A 6,000-nucleotide genomic window follows, 5' to 3' on the forward strand; every position below is an offset into this window, starting at 1 on the left:
TGATCGCAGACTAATAGCTGTACATCGTGCCATGCAGAGCCTCTACAAGTTCAATGTCAGCACTTATTAGCATAAAAATAATCTTCAGAACTAACTACATTATACACGAGGGCTAGAATGAGCTTGTAAAGCGGCTCTGCAACATACAGTTCAAACATCATCTTGTTTTAAACAAAAAACAATGCGCAAAGATCATTGGCCCATAACAATTTGCTATATGCTGCTGAATCAGACATTTTGGTTGCTGTAGGTTTATGCATATCATTGACGTTTGGACAGTTATTACATTTTCAGTGAATCCAACACTATTATCCGGTGTTTGATAGATGCAAGAGAGTTAAACCCATACCTCATAACTTTCCGAGATTGGAAAGCCAGGCCCTTTTTTAGTGCAAAGCAAAGTGCACACCCCTACAATGCTCCTAGTTACATGGACCACAAAGAAATAATACACAAATATGACTAGGTGTACCCTCAAGTTCTTTTGTTGGATGAAAGCTTTAGTGTATTATAACATTTCTGGTAGTGATCTAATACATTATTTATAGAGATCTATACAGAAGAACAAAAGGGAGGATAACTAAGGAGTAAAAGATGAAGATGGATTTGGTTCCAAAAGAGGGACAGTACTTCCAGACGAGAGTCAGTTAAGATTGCAGTGTTGGATGGGGCCGTGAATAGGCAATGATGGGCTTCCAAGGCATAGCAATACTGTGCAGCAGCCTGGCCGCGAAAGATCTATGCTTCTGTATGTAGGCTGAAGTGAGTTATTCTCTTTTACTAAAGCATTCATAAGGTTTACAATGTATTCAAACCCAAGAACAAAAGCATAATATATTGCAGTGTAGCAGTCCTTATATGTGGTGGCTGTTTTGTTTTTAATTTTTTTCAGGTATTTTCCCCTTTCTTTTTCTTCCAGTCCTAACTTGACAGCTCCTGCTTGTACTGTGAAGGAGCAGCATTGTCACCCTAGGACAGTGTGTTAGAATAGGACTATAGAACATATTCCTCTATATCACATGTGTCAAACACAAGGCCTGCGGGCCGAATCCGGCCCTCCAGGCCATTTCATGTGGCCCTCGCACCTCTCCTGCAGCTGCAACTCCAGCCCTGCTCTGGTCCTCCTCTAGACCCTATACTTTTTGCTTTCCAGCAATATCTACAGCTTCTTCCCAGCAGCAGCATAAGATAAGGGGTGATGAAAGGGAGGTTGGGGGACTCAACTTCTGATAATGGAGAGGCTCTTGACATCTTATGTAAGGGTAGGGGATGCTATGGACATCTAGTCTTACAGATACAACTGGCCCTTTTGAGGGCAATCATAATTCTGATGCGAATAAATTGAGTTTTACATCCCTGCTCTATATCAACTGTATAACATAAAGGGGTAGTTCTGTAGGTCACAGAGGAGAAGTGGACTTATAAGACAGAAGAATGCACAAACCAAAATTGGATGTTTGGCAGGATGAACAGGTCATTTTTGGACTTATTGAACAAGTAGAATACAAGTAGAACACAACTTTTCAATTGTATATTTAACGGATGAAAAGAGAGCAAATAAGAGAAGTTCATTGTTAGGGTTTTCATACACTTGAAGATCCTACGGTATTCTCACACCAGCCTTTAAAGGCTGGCTAGAGTTGTCTGAGTGCCAATCTAGGCCTGTTTAATGCCACACAACCAGCAAGGGGAATCACTATGCTATACAATATAATTTCTTATGGATATATGCAGTGCCTTGTTAAACATAAAGCATTTCCCGGTTTAGATACCTGGTGCTACAAGATGCCGTGTTATGTTCTATCTCTAATTCAGAATCAAATAATAAATCGCAGCATAGATCTAACATGCCAGTGAATGTGATTGATTGCAATTCATTTACTGAATGAAGAAGTACAAAGGACATTACAACAGGCGAATAAAAACAATTTTCATAAATTCCGAAACTGCTGGACCCCAGGAGGAAAAAATCCTCCTAGCATTTAAAGCCATCAAGCACCCGTTGACAGTGATCACTTTCTGACCTGCCTGTTATTTAGAAGCACTCACTGCCTTTTACCAGAAGGCTCGTCTCAAACATCACATTGTGACTGATGGAAGTCAGGGATTTTCCATCAAAATGCCATTTTTGGTCCAAAGCCCTCAATTCCAGTGATTTGTGCTCTGGGAGGCTGATGCATTGGTTGTCTATGCTTTGAGTGATTTAGAAATCTGGGTTGATTTACCTAAGCTTGCATGGATATCCTGACAATGTTTCTAATCCTAAATTTTTGTGTATTTATGTACAACATGATCAGATAACATCAAGTTAAGTGAGTGTTTAAAGTTTAATAGTTAATCTGCTTTGTGGTTTTTAGGACAGCCCAATCCAATTTATACAATCGATGCATCCACTCAAAACATCAGTTTCCCTAAATTGCCATGTGGGGCTTAAGTTTGTCAATATATCTTTGATTGTTTAGTTATCACTTCTTTTTCCTCAAAGAATTGTTAGCCATTTGCCACATTGTCAGAAAGATTGTGTTTTCAGCTGTGCCCAAAGATATGCACGTGTGCATAACACAGTTCATGCACCCATACACAAAGTCTGGGCTGTGTGTATGTCATTGTACATTTGCTAATGCACATTTTGGCTCCCAGTAGCCTATTTAAGCTTTATAGAAATTTAGGAGAATTGCTGAGTGGTAATCAGCTTCTGTGATCTGTGACCAGACCTGCTTCTTTATCGGTATTTTGACCCAATTTACTCTCTCAATTTGACTGATCCTAATTTCTCATTTTTTAAACCCTGCCTTGTGACCTGGCTCTGTTATCTGCCTGCTGATTTGGTACTGATTCTACCCATCTGATACTCACATGGCTTCTGATCCTGATTCCATATCTGTACCTCAGCTTCCCAGTTGTTGCTGACTTTTGCCAGCTCAACTGGGCTCCAGGTTTCTCCACCTGCAAGTTCCTATGACAGCCTCCTGCACAGGCTCCAGTCCTACAGTGGATATAAAAAGTCTACACACCCCTGTTAAAATGTCAGGTTTCTGTGATGTTAAAAAAATGAGATAAAAGTAAATAATTTCAGAACGTTTTCCATCTTTAATGTGACCTATAAACTATACAACTCAGTTAAACAATAAACTGAAATCTTTTAGATGGAGAGAAGTAAAAATAAACTAATATGGTTGCATAAGTGTGCACACCCTTAAACTAATACTTTGTTGAAGCACCTTTTGAGCTTATTGCAGCACTCAGTATTTTTGGGTATGAGTCTATCAGCATGTCACATCTTGACTTGGTAATATTTGCCCACTCTTCTTTGCAAAAACACTTCAGATCTATCAGATTGCGAGGGCATCTCCTATGCATAGCTCTCTTCAGATCATCCCACAGATTTTCAATCAGATTCAGGTCTGGGCTCTGGCTAGGCCATTCCAAAACTTTAAGTTCTTCTGGTGAAGACATTCCTTTGTTGATTAGGATGTATGCTTTGGGTCGTTGTCGTGCTGAAAGATGAAGATCCTCTTCATGTTCAGATTTGTAGCAGAAGCCTGAAGGTTTGGTGCCAATATTGACTGGTTTTTGGAACTGTTCAAAATTCCCTCTAATATGACTAAGACCCCCTTTTCCAGCTGAAGAAAAACAGCCCCAAAGCATGATGCTGCCACCATCATGCTTCACTGTGGGTATGGTGTTATTTTGGTGATGTGCAGTGATGTTTTTGCGCCAAACATATCTTTTGGAATTATGGCCAAAAAGTTCAACCTTGGTTTAATCAGACCATAACACATTTTCCCACATGCTTTTGGGAGACTTCAGATGTGTTTTTGCAAAATATAGCCAAGCTTGGATGTTTTTCTTCATAAGAAAAAGCTTCTGTCTTGCCACTCTACCCCATAGCCCAGACATATAAAGAATACGGGAGATTGTTGACACATGTACCACACAGCCAGTCTTGCTAGATATTCCTGCAGCTCCGTTAATGTTGCTGTAGGCCTCTTTGCAGGCTCCCTGACCAGTTTTCATCTCATCTTTTCATCAATTTTGGGGGGACGTCCAGTTCTTGGTAATGTCACTGTTGTGCCATATTTTCTCCAATTGACGATGACTGGCTTCACTGTGTTCCATGGTATATCTAATGCCTTGGAAAACATTTTTTACCCTTCTCCTGACTAATACCTTTTAACATTGAGATCCCTCCGATACTTTGGAAGCTCTCTGCGGACCATGGCTTTTGCTGTGGGATGCGACTAATAAAATGTCAGGAAAGACCTACTAGAACAGCTGAACTTTATTTGGGGCTAATCAGAGGCACTTTAAATGATGGTAGGTGTCTACTGACTCCTATCTAACATGAGTTTGAATTTCATTGCTTAATTCTGAACACAGCTAGATCCCCAGGTATAAGAGGGTGTGCACACTTATGCAACCACATTATTTTAGTTTTTTATTTTTACTTTCCCCCCCTAAAAGATCTCAGTTTGTTTTTCAACAAAGTTGTACAGTTTATAGGTCACATTAAGACCCGGTTCACACTTCTGCGTGTGCCGGGTTCGCATGTCATGTCGGAGCGCACTGCTCCGACATGACATGCGATCAGCTGTGCGGTGCGAGTTTAGCCATACAGTTTGTATGGCTAAATTCGCACCGCACCCGCAGCAAAGACGCACAGGAGGCATTTTTGCTGCCGCATCAGGATCGGATCGCACAGCGGTTCACACTTGTGCAATCCGATCCTGTGCGAACTGCACGATCGCACTGCGATATGCGATCAAACTGGGGGTGTCGTTAAGATTACATTGACACCCCCAGCGGATCGCATATGGCAGTGTGAACTGCCGGGGGTGCGTGTGCGATGCGGGAACAGGCTGCGAATTCGCAGCCTTCCCGCATCGCAATAGTGTGAACCGAGCCTAAAGGTGGAAAAAGTTCTGAAATGATTTATCTTTGTCTCATTTTGTTTACATCACAGAAACCTGACATTTTAACAGGGGTGTGTAGACTTTTTATATCTTCTGTACATCCACATCCACAGTGTCTTCGCATCACATGCAGCATCTTCTAGCCAGGATCTTCCATCGTCCTGCCTTACCTTGTCATCAAATCCAGGCAAAAATGGACAGGAGGTGTAAGGGAAGCCTTCTCATCAGCTAAGCCTCTACCAGGTACGTCACAACCATAGGTGCTATAATACAGTGATCTCCAAACTTTTCTGAGCAAAGGGCCAGTTTACTGTCCTTTAGACTAGGGGTCTCCAGCTTTTCTAAACAAATAGGATTCTTAAGAGGGGATTCTTTAAGGGGGCAAGACTGGGGAGAAGGAAAAAAAAAGAGCAAGGGTTGTTCAAGGATGAGCGATAATGATCAGACTGGGGCCACTGGGAGTAGAAATTTTCCTGGCATTAAACATGGGATTAAACAATGGGATTAAACAATGCATCTTTGGTATAAGGGGAGGAACAGTGCCCCAACGTTGATGTCAGTGGAAGGACCAGTTCCCTATCGCTGGTGTCAGGTTGAGGAATAATGCCCTATCGCTTGTGTCTGTGGAAGGACCAGCGCCCTATCAGTGTCAGTTGGAGGAACAGTGCCCCATCATCTGAAACAATGGGAGAGATACTGCCCGTTTGCTGATATCAGTAGCAGGAATTATGCCCCATTGTTGGTGTCAGTGGGAGGAATAATGTCAATCAGTGGGATAAAAAGTGCCCCAAGGGCCAGATAAAGGCAAGCAAAGAGCCATATATGGCCCTGGGCTGCAGTCTGGAGACCACTGCTATAATAGAACATATACTGAGCCAAGGATAAAAGTATTGGTGAGCCCCGGTGCTATACAGATGTCTGCAGGCAAATGTTCACCACTTTTCATTCTGAGACTTCTTCAGCATAAGCCCACATTTTTTTGATTCCAATCAAAACATTCTAGCTGCCTTCTTCAAAACGTCCATATAGCAACCACTGAAATACACACCCCATGTATTATTATACTGTGATTTCTGTATGTGTGTTA

Source organism: Pelophylax lessonae, assembly GCF_965119305.1.
Source record: "Pelophylax lessonae genome assembly, chromosome: 2".
Lineage (NCBI taxonomy): Eukaryota > Metazoa > Chordata > Amphibia > Anura > Ranidae > Pelophylax > Pelophylax lessonae.